Raw genomic sequence first — 23,612 nt, 5'->3', positions numbered from 1 at the left:
TTTCCTTTTCTCACTCTCTAGCCACTCATAATACAGTGACACTTAAAGCTATCTATACTTTTTAAAAGTTTTGATTCAAGAAAAGTCATCCAACCTTCAATTTCCATGCATCTGACAGAGAAAAAAGCAGAGAGGAAGCACAAGGGATAAAAAGACTAGACTAAGAAACACTAAAATGCTGTTTAATCTCATTTCTGACTCCTTGACCAAAAACCAGAAATCTTTCAGCATTTCACAAGGTTGAGGAGAAATTACTTAGCGTTTCTATTTTCCCATCAAAAATTATTAAGAATTTATTCTGGGATAATACAGTAAATATTTTCAAAATAAGTATATAATTTAGTAATCCAACTATAGGTTCTTCTAGTATTCTGAATGCTGGACTGTGACTGCTTTGCTGCAAAACTTCAGTTACCGTGGGCAGAGCTATTAGACGTGAAACTAATGTCTACTTATATTCTGAAAAGGTGTAAGGTTTGTTTCTTGTTTTCTACTTATCTTTTTTTTTTTACAGCAGTAATTCATATTTAAAAGCAAACAAAATCTGAAATTCTAGACAATACATAAGAGAAAGAGATGTCATCCCTGTGGACTGGAGAAATGACAAAGTAATAGAGAGTAACAGAAGGTTTTTATCTAATAAAATACACTAAAATAAATCAAGCAAATATGTAATTTAATTTTGGAAATTAATGCTGTGAATTTTTCAAAAGGTTGTTCTACCTGTACTCTGAAAGTATCCTATTAGGTCATGACAGTAGTACATCCAGGTCCACTGTTGCCCCTCTGGAACTGGCTGTAGGAAGAATTATCAAGCAAAGGATATTGTAGGCACCTGTGCTCTCCTAGAATCCTTTAGCATGGATTAATACCTTCTTTCTGACCTCCAGCTATTTAAACATTTTCTGAGTCCAATGTAGCTTAAAACTTTCAAATAATATTTGAGCAATTTTTAGCATTGCAAACCAGAAACTTTTATTTAAAACTGTTTTCTGGGGGAGAAGCATGTGTTTTCTTCTTAATTTTATTTTAGTAATATCTTACTATCATCTACTTAGTGGATTATGTAATACAGAAAAAGGTAGAGGAAGAACATATTCCTGATATTTAAGTATATGATTATTTAACAAAGCAGAGAAGATTATTATGATATTCTGGGATATTTTTCAAGCTATTCTACTCTTGCTTTTATTAATCAAAAGGGAGAAAAAATACTGATCTAAAAATGACAGGCTGGAAAATATAAATATTTATATCTATCAATATCTATGTATCTATCCATATCCATATATAGATACATACACACACATATGAAATTGTCTTCTAAGGGCTTATTAAAAACATGAAGTAAAAGAAACCAGGTTTAGATTTTATATTAGGAGGAAGTTCTACACTGTGAGGGTGATGAGGCATGGAACAGATTGCCCAGAGAAGTTGTGTATGCCTCATCCCTGGAAGTGTTCAAGAGGCCAGGCTGGATGGAGCTCTGAGCAACCTGGTCTAATGGAAGGTGTCCCTGACCATAGCAGTTGGAATCATACAATTTTTAAGGTCCCTTCCAACACAAACGATCCTATGGTTCTGTGGTTACGTTGGATTTTTCTTTTCCCCCATTACACAAAAGAGGAAAAAAGGATATCTGCTACAGCCAAAATAATTTGAAGTTCTAATCCATCTGATATTACTTCCATAGAAATGTTTCTTCTCAACCTATTTCATTTTCTGGGATCTCTTTTTGCAATAAAATACTAGTAAATACAGCCAGAGATACCAACATTTCTGTTTTTAAAACCAATTACACGTAGTTTAGGAAATCTCAATAGCTGTTATCATATAAATGCAATAGAGGAACTGTAAAGAAAAAGACAATATCATGAGCCATCTTCAAGACTGTCTCTGAGAGTGAAATGTTCTACGGTTTTTTCAAACAGCTTTCTCAGTAAAATGGAAAACTAAATGCAAACACAACCATTCATTAAATATTTCACTGTGAGGAAAAAAATAACAAAAACTACCCAAACAAAACTAATGGCCTGAACCTCACTCCCAAAAGAGTAAATGCTTTCAAACGCAATATCAAGCCAATATCAAGTTACTATCAAGCTATTATCAAGTTAATGGAAAGAGATCTGCTAATGCTGTCTAGCTTCTGAAATACCAGTCCCCACAACAGCAATAAAAACGCCCGCAGTTACTTGTTGAAATGTTTTTGTAAATATTGACTCCCTCTTTTGGTGAGATTCAGATGTTTTAAAGCCACTGTGGCTCTTTGGGCCACAGAGCGAAAAACAACTCTGCACAGAGGCAGGTGGCATCTGGGCTGGCTAAGTCCAATCCACTAAATCCAATCACCACCAATCACTTCTCTGTCCTGGTACCAACAGCTGCTGTGAGCACATGAGGAAGTGTAGGCAGACCAAAAATCCTTTCAGAAATGAGAATTCAAAGGCATAGATGGCTTTATTGTCAGGTAATGATATCGGGGGCTGTTAACCTCCAGATAATGGCATGAAATTGCCTGAGGTCAGCAATGACTGAAAATTGTGACAATTAGATGGCTTCTTTGTGGCCTACAGGAAATGAATTGGTGGCCTCATTCCAGTTCTCTATCATAAAACAATTACACCTAATGCTGATTGACATCTTTGATTGCAACCATGGCTCAGAGGCCAAGACTGAATGAGCCTTGAAAATAAACTGCCCTTCAACCCAGAAAAGTCAATCCTCTGAGCCAGAGGTGAGGCACAACTAGACTGAGAAAAAATGTACCTCTTTTTGCTCACTCTACTGACAGAAACTTTGTCTCTCCTACTAACTGTCAGTGCCTTTTGCTTGTGATGGGACAGAAAATGAAAGTCCTTAGGAAGGGTTTAGGAAGAGTTATTACATATAACTCTTTATGGATTTCACTCAAGTAGGCAAGACTTCAGGTGGTGTGGTGCTGTGGTGCCAAGGTCTGTGTGGGTGCTGTGTTCAACAGTCCACTCTCCGAATTGCTTGCCATCAAAACAAATGGGACATGTGGGAGCCAAGAAGCACCATAACCACAGCCTGACAGACAGTGCATGAGGCTCCCTGAAACAAGTAACAAATCTAAGATCAAACACTTAATGTGTGGCAGAAAAATGAGCCCAAGCAGAGGATTGGGTCTTGGCTATAAAAGTGAGTTAAAGGCAAACAGTTCTGGGTCACACAGACACTTTATACCTTTTACTTATGGCATCCCAAAAGGGGAAATGTGCCTGAGTGTCCGTGTGTTTAATGTCAGTCTAGCATTACTGATGTGCAATAGAAATAAGGAAGGTTTTAGACTACATTTAGATGGAAGAAAAAACCCTAATTTCCTGCCCAATGCTTAAAGCATTTGTGACTAGCTAAATCCTATCCCAGACCCAACTAGGTCAGAAGGTTTTACTTGAGGAGCCGTTCTGAAATCTTATAAAAGATTTCATGCGCTGGGAGACATCTCAAAACTCCTGTTCCCAACTGTTTATTTCACAGCATAAAGGTCAGTTTGCACTGCCTATGTAAAATATTAATAGTGGTAAACTCACACATTGATTAGCATTTGAAAATGTCATGCTAATAAAAATATAAATGAAAAAGAAAAAAGAGAAACTAGAAGTTAGAGTGTTCCTATACAACACATGGGTAAAATGTGTTTCTTCTGAAGTAGTGGGGATTAAAAAAGAGAACAGTAAATGTCTGTAGAAGTGTATGACTCCATTTAGGCAGCTTTCCTTGGCTGGACAGGGTTCAGCCTCCTCACCTTCTGTATTCAGTTATAGAGCATGGGCTGTGTCTGCTTGTCTTAGACACTGCAGTACAGTTTCAGCTCTGAGAAAATCTATGCAGCAGCAAAAATTCACAACAGTGCTTTTCCAGTGGAATGAAGCATTTCAAGCATAACTCTTGAAACGACCTGAGGCAAACACAGAAAGATCAAAGAAACCTAAAGGAAATTATGCTTATTGTGCTCAGATGAAGCATAATAAGCAACCTCTAACTGCAACTTATATAATCCATCTGCCTTTTCCTCTAAAGACAACAAATGTCTTTCACCGGTCTTACATTTTGGGAGGTTAAAACCAAAGTATTTCTTTGTCAATTGTCCCACTGTACAAATGAAAAAGACCTATAGAATCACAAAATCACTTAGAATCACAGAATAGTTTCTTTTGGAAAGAACCCTAAAGGTCACACAATTTCAACCACTCCACCATGGGCAGGAATCCAATCCACTAGATCATATTGCTCAGGGCACCATCCTAATAGGTTTTGAACACTTGCAGGGGTGGGGCATCTCCATCTTCTCTGAGCAACCTGTTCCAGTGCCTCAACACCCTCACAGTACTCTCAGCCTGTCTTTGCAGGAGAGGTGCGCCAGCATTTTGATCATCTTTGTGGCCCTTTTCTGGGACAATTCTAACATGTCCATGTCCTTCCTGTACTGAGATATCAGAGCTGTATGCAGGGCTCCAGAAGGGCAGAATCTCCTCCCTCCCCTGCTGGCCATGTTGCTTTGGGTAAAGCCCAGGACACGTTCAACTTTCTGGGCTGGGAGTGCACATGGCAGGGTCATGTCCAGCTTTTTATTTATAGAACCCCCTAGCTGTCCTCCACAGGACTGGTCTCAGTAAGTCCATCTCTCAGCATGCGTCTGTGCTTGGGATTGCCCTAGCCCAACACCTTGCGCCAACACACTTGTTTAACTTCATGAGGTTCTTGTGGACTCACTTGAGCTTGTCCAGGCTGCCCTGGATGGTATCATTTCTTTCTCTTGAGCCCACTGCACCACCCAGCTTCATGTCCTCTGCAAACTTGCTGAGGATGCACTCAATACCACTGTCCATGTCACTGATGACAATACTGAAGAGCACTGGTCCCGGGACAGAGCCCCAAGGGACAGCATTTGTCACTGGCCTCCATGTGGACACAGAGCCAGAACTCTCTGTCTGCGTCCATCCATCCAATTCCTTATCTAGAGAATACTGCACCATTCAAATCCTTACCTCTCCAGTTTGGAGATGAAGGCCATGTCAAAGGCCTTACAGAAATCTAGATGACATTTTAAGGTTTAGATTGGAAAAGTCCTTTAAGATTGAGTTCAGCTGTTTACCCAGGACTGCCAAGTCTATGATCAAATCATGTCTCTAAGTAACACATCTATATGACTTCTAATATGACTTCTAGATACTTCCTGGTATGGTGAGAACCATTTCCCTGGACAGCCTATTCCAATGTTTCACAACTCTTCTGGAGAAGACTTTTTTTTTTTTTGGTAAATATCCAATCTAAACTCCCCCTGGCACAATTTGAAGCTCCTTCTTACAGTCCAATCAATTGTTACTAGGGAGAAGAGACTGACATTGAACTGTTGTTCACAAATCATTCTTTTTTTGAATAAGTTATGAGCTGGAACTGTTTCTTCCTGCACTACATTCACATAACTATAGACAATATGCTTAGTTCAGCTTAAGATATGACCACTTCTCAGCTGAGATGAAAAAATGTGGCATGTGAATATTCTTAACCTATTTCAGTTGGAAAGTATATCGATTAGCTTAAATTGCTTTCATATTCTATATAATTCTGATCAAAGTAAAGGTATTACTATTTAACTAAATGCAAAATGAATGGAGAGGGCCCTAGATATCAGGCTAACAGAATGATATGTGATCTACTTTTTAGCATGGTTAAGATGTAAAAATTAAAACTTTCCTATCCCTTTCTTATGATGGTTGTGTTGTCACGTGCTGTAATATTTTAACAGGGGACCAAGATGCTACAATTTATATGCTAAATGGATGAGTCCTGAATAGTTGGAATTATTTTTCACTGATAATAATAAAAAGAGAGAAATAGAAAATCCTGCTGGTTATTGCACAAATCCAAATGGATTAACAACATGAGTATATAATATGAACAAAAAAACCCAGAGAGCAAAAACTTAAGTTTCTATTTTAAAGTGTCATTCTAATAAAATCCAGGACAAAAATTTCAAGACTTAGTAATCATGGTATCTGAGAATCTCCTTAAAAGATGGTATAGAAGCAGGAAACATATCAGGCTTGATATGAAAAAATATACTACTTACAGATAGTAAAGCACATATATCAATATGCAAAAAAAATGTTGTTACAGACTTAATAAAAAACACCCAATCATCAAAAAAAAACCACTTGTATGAATTCAGATTTGAGCACAGGGTGCTCCTAATTTTTTTTTTTTACATTTATAACTAGGGAATGCTGACTTCATAGTTTCTCTTTTCTCTCAGTAGATATTTCTATAATGTATTTTCATTTAAGTAGTTAACAACTTCAATAACCTGTATTACTAAGATACCTGAAAGCTACTAAATGCATTATCCACAATTTCAAAAACTGGAATTGTGCATAAAATTATACAAATGGTATAATTTTGATCTTACATATGTTTCTGTGAAATACTGAAACATTAGTGGTTAATGACTAAAAAAATTGTCAATGTGAAAATGCAATGACTGCTTTGCTGAGGCCAGGTTTGCACTCCCTGCCCTGAAAAGAAGGGGAGAAGGAGAGTGTGGGGGTGAAAGCTCCACATCAGACAGAGCAGCTGAACACCCACCACTGGATGATACAAGCTGGGTTTTGATCCAGATAAGGGAGAAGGCAAATAAGAAGCAGTCCCCGCTGAGACACCACAGTGCTTTTGATCACACCAATGTCCTCCCTTACGTAACTGGCTCAGGTGTAAAGCTCCCCAGAGAGGTACTGGGATATTCTAATCTGCTGCAAGAGAACAACTAATAAGAACCTGAGTTACCTCTGCCTTCAGGGGCAGGTCTTATCAGTTTCAGAAATAGAATTTCTTATTTTCCAGTGTTCTTAACAAACTAAAAAGTTGTCACCTGTGCTGTTTTCCTCTTTCTTCCTAAAGCTTTAAATATTCAAGGACAATTATGGTCTGTGTTACATCAGTAAAATTTTCATTCCATATAAGTGGCAATGGTTTTGATGGTTGTGGAGCTGCAGGAGTAGCCTCTGTGAATAGAAACCAAGACTGCCAGTGCAGAAAAATGTCTGTTGCAGTAGACTACAGAGCAACTTGGTCTTTGCTAAGCCTATTGACCATGATAATGGTAGTGCCTCTGTGATAACAGTTCTAAGAAAGAGTAAAAGGAATCCTGCAGAAAAATTGTAAAAAAGACGAGTGAGAAAATGTGAAAGAGCCCTGCAGGCTGCAAGGTCAGTGAATGACAGGGAGGAGGAGATGCTCCAGGTGCCAGAGAAGAAATTTCTTGCAGCCCCTGGAAAAGACCACAGTGATGCAAGTTGTTCCCCTGCAGACCATGGAGGTCCACAATGGAGTACATATCTACATCCAGCCCATAAGGGACGCCATTCCATAGCAAGAGTGTGCCTGAAGGAGGCTGTGTAGAAAATTTATGCTGGACCACATTCCTGGCAGGAGCTGCAGCCTGTGGAGGAGTCCATACAGAAGCAGGGCTTCTGGTAGAAGTTGTGGCTGGTGGGGGATCCTTTTGGACCAATCAATTTCGGAAGGATTCTTCTCTGTGGGAAGAATTCACACTGGAGCAGTTCTGAAAGAACAGTATTCTGTGATGAGGATATCCCATGCTGAAGCACATGAAAGATGCAAAGGAGTGACAGAGAAGAAGTGTTATGGCTTAATCTCCATTCCCCATCTGGCTGCACCACTCAGAGAGGAGGCAGAAGGATTGGGAATGGAGAAGCAAAGCTGATCCTGGGAAAAACAGGGGAGGCAGGGGGAATGGAGAGAGAGATGTAGGTTTGTCTACTTTTGTCTTTGATCTTCACTATTCTACTCCATTTTAAATTTTCCATATATAAAATCAATCAAGTTGAATCTGTTTTCTCCATGATTGTAACTGGTAGGTGAACTCGTGTTTGAAACAATCTATGAGTTTTTATATGTTATTTTGCTGCTCTGTCCTCTTGAGGAGAGGGAGTCAGGAACTGCTTGGGTGGACATCAGTCATCCAGACCAGATCAATCCACAGAATGCTATAGATTAAATTGGAAGAAACTTCCACCTTAGGAGAAACTGCAGAATTGCTTCTCCCTATTATATGAAGCAGCAGTGGAACTAACAGAACCTGAGAGCAGAATATATTCCCAAATACAAAGAGAAATCCAACATGTCCACCTCCTTGCTAGAGGAAAAACTACCAGAGGAAAGCAAGAGGAACACTAATGTTCTAATCTGACAGAATTTGTTACAATGAATCATAACTTTGCCTTTCAACTGCAAACACAGTTATTACTGTGATAGTGGGAATTCAAAGTTCATGTCATTACTTAATGAAATCTATCTCCTGTAAATATATACACATATGTATAGTCTGTAGGCAGAATTTCTGACATTGCCACACATACCTTTGAATGCGATGTTGTCCATACAGGAATAATGTATAAAGATGTCCATAAAAATATATGAAATATGCATATATACCATTTTACCAATTGCATCCACCATTTGCACATTTAGTTTCACTTATGCTTTAAGCTAGATCTACAGCAATAGAAGAGCATGTTATTCTCAAAAATACTTTTTTGATCTTTCAATCCTTAAACATACCTTATTAAAGAGAAGAACCCATAATATTGAACTCTATTAGTACTAAATATTTGTTTGTGATGAATGGCTATTTGATATGATGACTAGAATAATTTTATTGTAGTCTGTGCCTAATAAGCACTCACAATTTAATTGTAGCAACCCATGAAGTAAAGTAATTGTCAAGGATACCAACCGCATCAGATCCTACTCTCAAGTTTTTGGAAACATCACTTGAATACTACTCAAATGTCTGAAACATAAATAGCTGAAAAAAAAGTGTTGTTCAATGTACTTCATACATAATATCTTAGGCATTAATGTCTTACAATATCTTACAGCCATGATCTTAACTTTCCCAATTAAGTGGGATGTTTAATAATGTTAATGACATATGTATTTCCCTGAATTAGTAGATTTCAAAAAAAAAATTGCATTGCAATATTAAGAATGGAGATTTTTATTTTTAATTTTTATTTCTATGGTTTCAGCTTTTTTTCCAGGAAGTTATTGTCACTCACAGAACTTTGGAACACTGAATCTGCTATGAGACATGTGAAATTTCACTTGTCAAGCTACAGATATTGCAAAGGACATTTTAAAGGTGATTTTATTGCATGACCATTCGCTAGAAGATTTCCATTCTACCTCCTGACTTTTTGTAGGAAGAAAGAATAGGGTATTATTCAACTGACTTAGACAGCTCATCTCAAGCTGCTAAAATGTATCATTTCCAATGTTCATTTAGAGAGTTTTTAAAATTCTTACTGTTTATTTGACAGACCATGAGATTTACATCCAGTTTAGAAGCTTTATATCTCAATATACACTGGCTGCTGAGTGTGTTTACTTTGACAATCTGTATTGAACTGTCCCCAACTATAGTAGCATCATCAAGCTGCATCACACTGAGGCAGCCATTTGTTGATTCCTATCTCATCACAGGATGATGCTCTTGTAGTCTCAGATGTGTGCAAATACATGTTTTATTCACAGTGCCACAAAAGATCAGCCAATAAGAATAGAAAAGCAAACTCTCATAAAACTTGAACTATGAAATAGTTGAATTGTAAGGAAAGAAATTCAAAGCACCATTTGAATTTGACTAAATCCTCAGACAACCAAATTTCAACCCGAACCAATGTAATGCAGAGAAATGTCTGTAAAAAATAATGGAACATTTTAAATGTGCCTATGGTGGAACAGAAATATAACCCAATAGGACATTTTGAGAAAAAGAAGGAATAAGAAGAGACCTTTATATCAATTTTTATATAACCACAGTTTGCATAGCAAAGGGTTGGGAACTAGAAGGAATGGCTCAAATAACTTGACATTTCCTTTGATATAGTGGTCCATATTTTTTTCTCTTTTTTCCAATTTGTTCTGTGAAGTGATGAACATTTAAAGGGGTTTACAGATTTTAAAAATACCTGAAAAATGCAAAAACAATGTTAAGATTCAGGGTCTTGATTGCTAACCTGATCTAGATTGGATGTTTTCTGCTTTTCAGCTGCACCTTGACTTGTGTCAGGGAAGACTTTATTGCAGAAGTCACAGTGCTATGTGGTTTTAATTTCTCTTGTCAGCAACAGGACATTGTGTTGACACACTCAAGATGTCCCTAATCTTTTTCCATACTTCTCTTTGCCTCATCTTTTTGTAAGATCCTCTGTAATGAAACAATTTTTTGTAACTTTCCCTAGGAACTAATTTTTTTTTTTTTTAGCGAGCATTTGATTTCCTTTGTCAGCCCACTGAAATTGCTAGACAATTGAAATTTATTGATTGATGGGGTGGTAAAATGATGAATAGAAGGATAAAACCTGCAAGATAGAAGCTGAGTTAGAGAAATAAAATTCAGAAGTGACTTTATTTTTAATTGCAACATAAATTTGAGAAACAGGGTTACGAGATTTCATTTCTACAAATGCTTATGGAGGTGAGTTTGAAGAGGCAAAAGCTCTCTATATTGAGCCCTTCTGGGCTGATATGGCCCATTGTGTAAAGTTGTATTTAAGTAATTAAGGGTGGTGAAGGCTCAATGGGGAGGACCAACTAGAGTGCAAAGCAGGGAAATGGACAGTTCCAATGTGCACCACTGACAACAAAATTTGCTTACATCACAAGCTACCAGATGTGGAAAAATCTGTTAAAAGACTGAAATGGGATAGAAGAGTAAAAAAAAAAAAAAAAAGAAGAAGACAAAGAAATCATCCTTGATTTTCCAGTGAGACAGTGTACCAACAAAAGGATCAGTATACTGTCAGTGACATTCCCATAGTGTTTACACAGGAAAAGCAAGACATTCTCAGAGGTCTACTGACTAGATTTTCCCTGATTTAACTATGTGAACAGATTTTATCTATAATAATTTTAAAAATTATGATGATTGTAGTAAAATTAATAACCTGACCTCAAATGGAAGGGCAAAAATATTTATAGAAACTTGTCCTCTTTCAGAAAGTATTTATCATTATAGCTGCAAAAATCTAAAGATGTGACTAACAATAAAAAGACAATTAAAATTAAAATACAAAGGATTAAAGGTTTAATTTTTTTTGCTTTCTGCTTCTTAAAGGACACAATCTTTTAAGGACAATTTTCTGCCTCTAAAAATCACAGAATACCTTAGATAGAAATGAACACCACATTTTCAAGTATTTACATGGCTTAGGAGCCTTTTATTCCAAGAAGACAATAGCTTCTAAATTAAATTCAAGAAATTCCAAGTAACTAAAGAAAATTATTAAACATACATGATTTCAAAAGGAAAATAAAAAAATGGATGAAGAAAAATCAAAGAGAAACAAAGTTGTAGAATCAGTTCCAAGTCTGTCAAACTCAGAATACCCTCCGTAAATCACTGGAGCAGTCAAAAACTTGATCAGCTCATCCCTGAACTCCCAGATATCCTCACTTCTCACTTCATTTTGTAAGCAGACTACTGTAAAGAGCCATAGATTAACTTGGAGCTATCAGTCTATTGCACATGCATAAGTGCCCTAAAGGAAAGACATGGTATTATTATCAGTCACTCACAGCCTCCAGACATAAAACATACAATTACCCCCACGTCTTTTCTGAAAGTACAGTAGAGTTAGCTAGTTTACATAGCATATTCAGCTTTTTTGCTGTTGTGAACAGCAAATGTAAAGCTTTCATGATATGAACTCACCAAATTTTGGAACACTTTCATTTTTGTTAATACTAATGGAAATATCCTGAGTTTGCCATGTGTATTTATATAATATTTACATCTCTGTTGTGCAGAAACTTTAAAAGATAAATATTATTTGTTGAAAACAGAATAAGATGGACTGACATGAACCTGGGGGGGATCATTTCATAACCATGTCATAAGAGGCTAAAACCAGCACTGAAATATCCTGACAGACTTCTCATACATTAGCAATATTGCCATTAAATCAAAGTAGAAACCAAACCAAATCAAAACAGAAAACAAGTTTTCCCAGCAAAAAGTCCCACTAAAAGTAAACCTCTAAAAAATAGTGCCTTATTTTTACTGTGTGAAGAATTGCTTTAAGCTTCCATGCACTGAAAAGAGTCTCTTACAAAAATATTTGAGTTTTTCATTAGATAACCAAAGTTACCATTGTTCTCCCTCCAGTCCCTAAAAGAGTACTGGGCCTTGATAGGATACTAATTGCCCTGTGCCATAGCGCCACCATGCAAAATTTGAGGAGAAAATAGGAAGATCTTTGGCAGTTAATTTTCCCACTGCTTCTTGGAGGTTTTTTTCTAAGTTCATTGGCTAGTAAAGCAATTTAAGACTTATGAGAAAGTATCTCTCCCACCAGTTGTTTGTAGAGCTCCTAATTTTTGGCCCATTTGTTCAGCCAGAAGTGTATCATAGAAAGCTGGAAACAGTTTATACTTTGATGTAAATGGTGAAAAGTTTGAACCGTTACTATGACAACAAACGTAATAACAGTTTAAGTGTACTTAGTTTTTACAGTACAGATCACAAAAGACTACTACAAATGAGGGACAGCACAGAGAAATCGTAGTATTTTCTGAAAGGCAAAATAAGAATTGCATGTGAGATTAGCTTCCCGTGTTCCACATACTACACAGTTTGAAAGCTTTGACTTCTATCACTGTTGACTTCTATTTAATAGCTAACTTTTAAATTAAATGTTATAATTTCTTTTAAAAATTGATAAAAATTGAGTCTTAAGGAGATAAATATTAGTGAAGCATAAACAATCCTGATGCAACAGGATCCTGAATAACAATCCTGGTCCAACTTCCTGTTCATATCACCAGAATAAAGCTACCATGAGAAATACAGACACATGAGAAGAGCATTTTACAAGGCTGTAGATTTCTATAGGAAAATAAAGTGAAACTAGAAACACATATATACATACATAATTCTATATACATTGTTATTTTAAACACTTTTCTTCTCACTATACATCAGCATGAAAATTCCCCAATTATGATGGGGATGATGAGTTGCAACATAGTGTTTATGAAATTGTTAGTCATATTTCAGTCACTTGCCAACCCTTTTTCCCTTTTATTTTTTATTTTTTTAGTTTTTCAATGTTAAAAACTGCAATCTGTTAAAAATCTATTACTTAAATTACTAGTTTTGATGTCAGAGAATAGTTCAGTTACAGCAATAAGTGGCCAGTATGTATTTTTCTTGACAGTTACAAAAATAATTCTGTTGCAAATATTTTTTTTCTGAAAACAGGCAGAATGCAATGGTAATGCAGCTGTGAAATAGATACAGATATAGCTGACCTGCATCTATCTGAGTGTACTCCAAACCTAGAAGTCTGGAGAAATGGATGTGAAGACAGTTTTCTGTACTTCTCTTTGGGCTGTCTTTTACTCATGGGGTCATGTCTGGAGGTTGTACAGTCCAGATCACAAGGTACAGTGTCACCTGAACACTGCTCTAATGTTTCCTGAGCCAAACTGTGTATTTGCATGGTACATCTCACATTGGAGAAAACCCAGAATTTGTTCAGCAGTATTTACTGCTGCGCTAGACATACCTCAGGACAGTTTTGACTAGATCTGGTAAATAATGTATCAATTCTTTATTCTTTACCAAGGAGAAAATCACCCACAAGATGGAAGAATCTTAGCTTAACACATTGCCTTGATTCCTAGATTTAGTTTGCACCAGAGTGCCATGATACTGCATAGTTTTCAAGATTTTTACTTGAAAAGATAAAAGCTACAGCAACATACAGAAAAAAAAGATACAAAACTGTTCTTGATCTTCCTCCTGCCTTGTGAAACATCCATCAAAATCAGATAAGACAGACTGACTTTTGGTAAAGTTTTGGTGTGTCCTTACCACATTGCCTTATCTTAGGTCAATTGGTTTCTGCAGGTTATTCTAAGAAATGAGATGGATTGTTTAAACAGGAGTCTTAGAGATTAAAGAGATTTCTCAGTATCTAATAATAAACCAAATATTATGGTAAAATAAACAGAAAATCAGCCCTAAAATTCATACACCTAACAATGTTTTAATAAAATAGCTTACATAGATGCCACTAAACTCTGTTAACTGAATTATTTACATTTTTTAATTGCTCTTACAGTGGTTATATGCTATTGGGTGTAGAGATTCTTCTTGGTATCTCAATGTAAGGAAATAACTCTGTCTCCTTTTGTCAATTTTTTTTTCTCTAAAGAAAACAGTTTACTGTACAAAATAAACAGCTGCTCAGAACAAAACTTGTGAAAGTCATTTGCATTTGTGATTGTGAAATAGATTTTTTTTTGGACAGAGGGAGCACTGAGATAGAACCTGCAATTGAAAAAACCTGAAAACTGACAAAAAAACCCCAAACTATTTCAATAGACTTACCTGTTTAATTCTCTTAAAAGTCCAACACTTCTTCTTCACTCCACAAATCTTTTAGCCACTGGGTGAAGTCAAAATACAGCACTTGATCATAATAATCCCAGCCTCTCATGCACAACAGCATCTCTCATGGCACCACACTCATAATGCTTGAAACAGACCTGGAAAATGCAGATATTCTTACATTTTTATAGAAATATACTCAACCATGTCTTAGTATAAGGAAATATGAGCACTTTATCAATGACTAGATTATAAAGGAGTATAAAACCATCAATATCACTTGGTGAACAAGATGGGGACTGAGAAGCTCATGTTCCAGAACACATATTTTAGCTGAGTATATGCAATTCTGTTGCACTTATTGATCCATTAAAACTCAGGAATAAGAAATAGTATTTATCTTTTTTAAATTGCAGATTTTCAGACATAGACTTGTAAGTCCTTTCTCATTTGAATTTCAAAATTAGTATCTTCTTCCAAACAAAACAGAATCTTATCTGAGAAAGGTCATGGAAATATTTCAGTACAACTGTAGTTAGTTGTTCCATGAGAGCTTTGATGAGTACCATTTTATTGAGTATCTTCAATGGAAAATTGTACCATCCAACTGGATGATGCAATGCAAACTGATAGCAATAGTAGGCTCTTCTCTTTACTAAGCAAAACAAGTAATCAGGTGGTATATTGAAAGATGGTTGCAATATTAATCTAGAACTTTGCTTCTGCATAGTTGCAATATTTCTTGAAAAAATTTGCTACCATTTAAAAGTACCTGCCAGTAATTCACAGAATCACAGAATCACTTCTGCTCAAGGAACTAATGAGGAATGTACCTGGTAAAGCGCTTTTCAAGTCACTGGAGCCAGTCAATACTGGACACCTTTTGAGCGCCACCTCCAAAGGGCACAGTAACAGGCAACTCCAAAGTGTCAGAAGTCAAGCAAGCAGGACAAAAGGCCAGCCTGCCTGACAGGGATCTTCTCTTGAAGATAAGGCAAAAAAGGAAGGTGTAAGTGGGAGCAACATCAGGTGGTGTGGGAGGAATACAGAAATGCTGCTAACCACTTTAGGGAAAAAATTCATTCAAAAATAGTTCATGGAGCTGGCTGATTTCTTTGCAAAGCCTCTCCTGATGATTTTTTGAATGGTCTTGGGAATCTGGAGAGGTCCCAGCTGACAAGAAGCTGAGGAACATTGTTCTAATCCTTAAAAATGACCAGAAGAATGAGACTGGAAAATACAGGCTTGTCAATCTCACTTCACTCCCTGGTAAGGTTATAGAGAAGACTATTCTGGAAGATACTGAAAAACTAAATGACACCTGAATGACAGCACAATCACCAGCATGGCTTCTTGAGGAGAAAGTCCTGCTTGTCAAACCTTTTTTCTTTTTATGACAAGGTAACCCACCTAGCTGATCAAGGGAAGCCAGCTGATGATGTAATAATTTTGCATTTCAGTAAAGCTTTTGATACCGTGTCTCACAGAAACCTTCTGGACAAAATAGCCAGCACACAGCTGGATAAGCACATCATGAGATAAGTGAGCAATCACAAGCCTGTGTGTCTTGCTTACAGGTCAGGCACAAAGGATTACAGTGAATGGGGTGACATCAGACTGAGGAACTGTCATTGGTTGCCTTCCACAGGGCTCCATCCTCAGTCCTGCACTCTTCAAAATCTTCATTAGCTGCATGGACACAGGACTAGAAGGGATTCTAAGCAAGTTTGCAGTTGATACAAAACTGGGAGAGACTGCTGACTCTCCCTAAGTCAGGGAGACCCTGCAGAGAGACTTGGACAAATAAGACTGTCGGGCAATCATCCCAAATATGAAGCTCAACAAGGGCAAGTGCCAGATTCTGCACATGGGACTGGGCAATCATGGGTTTATGTGCACACTAGGGAATGAGATACTGGAAAGCAGTGCCATGGCAAGGGACATGGGAGTCCTGGTCGGTGGCAAGTTGAACATGAGTCAGCAGTGCCCTGGCAGCCAGGAGGGCCACCCGTGTCCTGGGGACATCAGAAACAGCATCACCAGCGGGGCTCTGCTCGGCACTGGGGCGGCATCACCTTGAGTGCTGGGGGCACCTTTGGGTGCCACAGTACAAGAAAGATGTAAAGCCATTACAGAGTGTCCAAAGGAGGTCAAAAAAGATGGTGAAGGGCCTTGAGGTGAAGACATATGAGCAGTGGCTGAAGTCACTTGGCCTGTTTAGCCTGGAGGAGACTGAGGGGAGAGCTCATTGCAGTTACAACTTTCTCATGAGGGGAAGAGGAGCAGCAGACACTGATCTCTTCTCTGTGGTGAGCAGTGACAGGACACAAGAGAATGACCTGAAGTTGTGTCAGGAGTGGTTTAGGTTGGATATCACGAAGATGTTTTCACTCAGAGGGTATCTGGGCACTGGAACAGGGACCTCAGAGAAGTTGATCAGACAGAGTTCAAAAGCTTTTGGACAATGCTCTCAGGCACAAGGTGTGACTCTTGTGTATGCCCTGTGCAGGGTCAGGAGTTGGACTTTGACAATCCTTGTGGGTCCCTTCCACCTTGGCATATTCTGTTATTTTTGAATTTATGTTGGAGGACACCTCTAAGCTCATAGAGTCCAACCTTTGATTGATCTAGACAGTACAACCAAGTGCCATGTCCAGTCATATCTAGAATACCTGCAGGAATGGTGTCTCCACCACCACCTCAGGCAGTCAGTTCAAATGCTTACTAGCCCCTTCCATGACATCCAACCTCAACCTTACCGGGAGCTATTCAAGGCTACGTTCTCTCGTTTTGTCACTGGTTTTCTGGGATAAGAAACCTGTCACTGGTTTTCTGGCCAAGCCCTATCTTTCCACTACCTCCGTTCATATACTTGTAGAGAATTATAAGGTCTCTCCTGAGCTTTTATTTCTCCAGGGTAAACAACCCCTTCTCTCAGACACTTCTCATATGACTGAGAATTCAAGTGGACATTTCTGCTGCAATCTAGCTGGTTTTTTTTTCAGAGTTTAAACTGCAATGCACCTACCTCTTTCACTAAAAGGATGAATAATTTAGATAAGTTTACTTAATACAGCTGTTTTACCATCTGTCTCTGTCACTGAAATGTTTGGACCAATGAACATCATGGAGATATGGACCAATGAGATATCATGGAAAATACCAAATGGCCCTGAGATAAGGTAAGTTGATCTGTGCTTTCCTTAAGAGCTTCAAATTGTTATTTCAGTCCTTGTTGAAATTTAAAGAGCACTGCTCCTAAACATCTCAAAAGTTCTGTATGTTCCTCCTCCACAAGTGTTGCATATGGTTTTTAATAGAGAGAAGGAAAACATGCGTACAGAGGTGTTAGTTCCATGCATATGTACGTATGATAAAAAGAAAACATTCTATCTGCATTGAGAAACATCTGAAGGAAAATTACAGTAAAATTAGTTTTGCAAATATTTCAAAAGTTAAAATATAGTATGACTTTAGCCTACATTTAACCTGCAGCAACTGAAGTAAAAGGAATGAATCAAAAGAGAAACTGTTGTTCAGCCTTCATCAGTCTTTGCCCAGTTTGGAAGTGAGAGTTCAGTGCATCTGAAGCATGATGCATTCCCATGAAAAACAAAGTTCCAAGCCTAAAAAATTTATCATCCATGACTTCAAATGGAAGAGCAACCATATCCATGGTTTTAGGATCGTACTGGACTAAATGATCAGAAATTACAGTATTATGTTTCATCATACATTAGGCGAGATGAATGCAGGAAAAGTTAAAGATTAGTGGAACATGCTTTAAAAATCAACTGAATATGTTGCATTGAGGTGCTGTGGTTTTTTTTTTCCATCTAATCCAGTGCATACAGATCAGTCACTGATTGATGTCTGGGTCTCCATTATGAAACACAGAACAGAATTTTACTGAAATTGAGGAATAAACAGACTAATATTCACACTATCATAATAAATCTACTATGGAACTCAAAATACATGGGAAAGGATTCTTTATCTTTGTTTGTAATTTCCATCATAACACCTCCTGTGGAGCAGCAAGAAATTTTTCTCCAGAAGCATAATATCACAGACACCTAAAGGAGTATAAACAAAAAGTAAAGACTTTATGAGCATCTTCCAGAAATGCACTGGAAAATTGTATTAAATTGTTGTCACAAAATCTTCAGAATATGTTGGACTGTGTATGTTCAAATTTAAATACTCCAAATATTTATTTAAAACTGTGTGATATTTCTGCATCCTACAGGAAAGAAATTAAGATTTCAGATTTGGATACATCCAAACTATATGATCAACTTTGATCTTTAATGTAAGTGACAAAGGCAGAAGGTAATATGAAGGATAAAGTTTCTCCAGAAACTAGAATTTGATAATAGCATACATAGGGGACATTTTTGAGTCAGAAAAAGAGAAACTGGGCTGAAATGGTCAAAATGAGAACTAATGCCTGACCTTAACCATTTACTTCTCTAAAGTGATAGCATGGAAAATAGAAATTTTCAGTTCTCTTGAAATTGCAAGATAAAGCTTAAAACTAACAATCAATTAGATAAAAGAATGTGAACGTAGACACACAGGATGGTACATGTAGCTGGAATCAGTGGATCAACACACAATGAGGAACCTAAGTGATTTTTGTGGCAAACTTCTGTAACAAAAAAGAACAGTGCATGCCCTAAGAATAGTGTAAGGCAGGGCCACTTACAGTTTTGGGGGCTGTCAGTGAATACAGCCACCAGAAACTCCTTTACATGACCCTCTAAGACCACAAAAGGAGTTCCAGTAAAAGGGATGAGGTATATAAGTTAGTGCTAGGAAAAGTTATATTTATCTATTAGCTAGGAAGTATGTTGCAATGAATGTGTATGATCCTGATGGAATAAATAACCTCTTGTAAATTTTCACGACACACATTTGAGTAGAGGAAAATCCCCCAAATATGTCCAGCATTGTAATAAAGAACACCTGCTTTCTGATACCTCAAATTGTGTTAGAAAGTTTATTCTCCAGCCAATTTTGGTGTCAAAAGAGAAAGAAAACTGCTTAAAATTAGAACAATCTAGAGCAGAAAAAGTAGATAGGAAAGGTGCTTAACCCAGTGAGGGTAGGTACTTGTCTCTAAATACCAACAGATGGAGCAGCAGGCAAAATTTCCACTAGTATCCTAACCCAAACCCACACACCTGTGCTAACAAATGGGGATCACCTGTTAGTTCAGGACACCACAAAGGAAGATTCCTTCTTCAAAAAGGCCCAAAGCCATCCTTCACTAGATTGGAGGGTGAAACAAGGGAAGAGAAAGACAAAGAATATGGACTGTGTGCAAGACAAGCATTGGCTGAGAAGTATGAAGAGATTTCAAGGATAAAACTCAACTATGTGGCCATAGGTGGCTTTGCAAGATCTCCTATAAATAGTCAAGCTCTGAAGACAGACCATTAAAAAAAAAAAAAAAAGTGAAGGAAAAGGTATGTTTGATCCCGTTTAGCTGGTTTTGGCTGGGATGGGATTAGTTTTCTCCCTATAATTAGTATGGGGGTCTGCTTGCATTTGTTCTGGAAACTGTACTGACAACAAAGGCATATTTTTGCTACTGCTGAGCAGTGCTATGACAGACACAAAGCCTTTGTTTCTCCTCACCTATGCCACCAGCACAGAAAGCTGGGAGGTGACACAGATGAGACAGCTGACCCCAAATGACACAAGGGATATCCCATACCACATGGCATCAGGCTCAGCATATAAAGTTCAAGGGAAAAGAGGAAAGGGAGGGAGACTTGGAGAAATGCAATTTGTCTGCCCAATTCTACATTAAGCATAGCGGAGCCCTGCTCTCCTGAAGATGGCTGAACAGCTGCCTGTGGATGGGAAGTAGTGAACAATTTCCCTATTTTCCTTTGCTTTACCTACTGAACTGTCATTATCTTAATCCACAAAAGTTTACTCACTTTTACTTCTCAGGAGGGAGTGAAGGAGTGGCTATATAAGGCGGGACTTAGTTGCCAGCCAGGGTTAAACTAAGACGCCTGATAAATTATGTTTCATAGGTCAGATCCACCATAAAAATCAACAGAGCAAGAAGATACCAACATAAATAAATGAAGAGCTGAGGTCTGTAGAGAAATCCGAGGAAGAAATATTGAGCAATAAAGAGAAGCAATGTCATGAGAATGTAGCAGGATTTATATGAATTAATTAAGAACCAACACAAAGTGGGGAAGCAGGGAAACAAAAGAGCAAACTACCTGTGATTTCACTGGTGTGTATAGTGTCTGATATTTCTAGAAAAAACAACTCACCTAGCATAGGACTCAAATTTTGTGTTCATATCCCAGGTGCAAGGTTCTAACTTGACTACTCAACGAGTTTTAATTTTTCAGAAAAGGAAAGGCTGAACAACGATAACATCCACTGCTTGCCAGCAATTTTTGACTCAGAATCCATGGCAGAGCTTTAGATCATGAGAGCTCATAAATGAAATTTAGATCACTGTGAACAGCAAAAGCAAAAAAAAATTATTCAGGAATTAGATTTCTTGTAATCTTCTGAAGAGTTCTTTTAGCAGACCCACTTGTGCTTACTGTCACTTTTTTCCTTACTTTTTAGGGGAAAAGATGATTTATTTTCAAGGAACACCTCTGCAAGGCTCAGGGGTGTTCCACCACCCCATACAGAAGTTAAGAAGAGTTTGCCTTCAGTAATTTGAAGATGATACAAACCAGGAAGGAGTGGTTGATATATCAGATGGATCTACTGCCTTTTAGAGAGCATTACCAGGCTGGAGTAATGCATGAACAGGAGCTTCATGCAGTTCAGTAAATGGAAATGCAAACCCCTATGTCTGGGGAGGAAGGACACTTCCAGCATAAGTTCATGGTGGGGCGTGACTGACTGCAAACCAGATCTGCAGAGAAGAACACGGAGTTCCTGGGAGACAAGCTGACCATGCTGCAGCATGTTACCTTTGCAGCAAAGAGGGTCTGCATTAGCAGAAGTCTTGCTTGCAGATTGAGGCATCTGGTCCTTCCCCTCTGCTTATACCTGGTGAGATAGACTCAGGGGACTGTGCACAGCTCTGCCCTCTCTGAAACAAATGACATGAACACACTAGAGCAACTTCAGCACAGGGCCACAAAGATAGTGGGCCAAAGCTTGTCTTACACGTGAGTAGTGGCTGACAGTGGCTGGGACTCTCCACCATAGAGAAAAAGGACTTGGGCTAATCTTATCAGTGTGCATAAATATATATCTGGAGCAACTGAAGATGATGAAGTTAACCTCTGCACTAATGCCAAGTGGCGAGACAAGAGACAACCGCAAACAGAAATAAATGAAGTTCTGTCTAAACATTAAGAAAAGAATTTCTGCTGTGATGCTGTTTGAACACTGGAGTAGGTTCCCCAGGAGACTGTGAGGTTGTCATCCTTGGAGATACTCAAAATCTGACTGTACATTGTCCTAAGTTATCTACTCTAGATGACTCTGCTTTGAGCAGAGGCTCTGAACTAGGCTATCTCCAGAGATGCTTAGCACCCTCATCCATTCTGTGATTCCATGAAGTCTTACAAAATGGTTGAAAGAATGAAAAAAATCATCACAACTTCTGTTTACTTCACAGTAGTTTGAGATGCATCAGTGAAAACTCTGTTATAATAACATATTCTTTTACAACAGCAAAAAAAGAGAAGGTTTATTTTGTCTTTACTCTGCTAAGACAGTGGGTTTCATGCAAGAATATTAGCTGTGACTTTTGAAGTTATGGATATTCAATAAAACCGTAACTTAAATAAAGAATCTGCACAAGAAGGACATGCCACTATATCTAACCCCCCAGAACCCCATTAAATAGACAGGTTTAATATTTAACATCAGTTTCATCCTCTACTTGTTCATTTTTACCATAACTGCATTCCAATTTTTGAAAGTGAACTGAGGTAATACTGGAGAGACAGTAAGGGTAAAGTCTGGAGAATACTTTTAAAAGCATATTCCCACAGAACAAAAACCTAACAGTGTACTACTTAGTAGGGGCTAGCAAAATCAAACAAGCAAGGCATGCAAAATGAGCCTACACATTCTGCTGCATTTCCACCATCATGGAAACAAAATAAATGGCTATGTTTTGCATTTCCTTTGTTCAGAGATATTTTATTGAAGCAGAATCCAATTTCTGTATATGAGAATCTTCATGATATTACTGGTGACAGCACTCTGCTATTTCTTTACACCTTGGGAACTTAGATTCTGTGATGGCCTGAAATTCCACTCAGGTTTGAGAATTGCACTGCTAATTGCACTATTAGCATTTTGCTAGTCTTGCTTAGCAATTTCATGACTGTGCCTAGGTCTCAAAGAAGAAAGAAATGGGAGATGTGGATAACTGCTCTTTGGCTTGTTCTGTATAAACTCCAGGGAGATACTAATCCCTCACTCTATTTTTTATCATAATTTTTTAATAGTGCTAATGGAAAAAGAGGGTACCATAACAGGAGTTTCATGCTGCATCTGACAGTATAAATGGTATGGACCATTAATTGACCCAAGGGTTTAACGCTTAAATCAAGAGTGCAGACAAAGGGTGGAGAAAAAGAGCTGTCTGAAAGAAAAGAACATAGATGCAATATAATATCAGTTCTGACAATTTGCTTTAAATGCTCGTTCTGAATTTTGAGACCTTTCAGCGGGTTTGTGACAGAGTGATTTCAGAGGTAGCACAGCAACAAAAGAAGAAAGGTGAAAGGTGCTTGGAACAAAGAATGGTAACTTTCAGGATACAAAGTATTGTGATGGTGCTATCACAATCTCTTACAGATTTGGAGTCTTTTTGGGGCTACAGTGTACAGTGAAACAAAAGCCAATGTAAAAAATACCTCAACCATAATTCAGCAACATCCTGGATCCCAGAAAAAGGACCAGTTTGTTTTCAAGGGCATTCAAAGGATATTAAAAATTTTCACCATTCTATAACACTAGTGTAATCAGCCTGGAGCAGAAAAAAAAGTGGAGAGAAGGAGGGAGGAAGAAAGGATGTGGTGGAAGGAAGTGGCGGAAGTGGCGGAAGGAAGGGCACTAAATCACTGTTGTGTTTAAACTGCAGTTGGCAACTAAATACTCCCTTCCCTTCCCTTCCCTTCCCTTCCCTTCCCTTCCCTTCCCTTCCCTTCCC

The 23,612-nt window shown here is 37.9% G+C and overlaps 1 protein-coding gene across 3 annotated transcripts in view; it reads right to left on the bottom strand.

The window, feature by feature from the left end:
• LINGO2 (leucine rich repeat and Ig domain containing 2) overlaps positions 1 to 23,612 on the bottom strand; it is a 317,069-nt gene that overhangs the window by 142,955 nt on the left and 150,502 nt on the right. For all 3 annotated transcript variants that reach the window (XM_031060279.1, XM_005425009.3, XM_031060280.1), the window contains exon 4: positions 14,444 to 14,601. The gene's annotated coding sequence lies outside the window, so the exon portion shown is untranslated. The remainder of the gene's footprint in view (positions 1 to 14,443; positions 14,602 to 23,612) is intronic.

Source organism: Geospiza fortis, unplaced genomic scaffold, assembly GCF_000277835.1.
Source record: "Geospiza fortis unplaced genomic scaffold, GeoFor_1.0 scaffold240, whole genome shotgun sequence".
Taxonomy (NCBI): Eukaryota; Metazoa; Chordata; class Aves; order Passeriformes; family Thraupidae; genus Geospiza; species Geospiza fortis.
The sequence above is the reverse complement of the archived record's forward strand: the minus strand, read 5'-3'. Positions and strand labels throughout refer to the sequence as shown.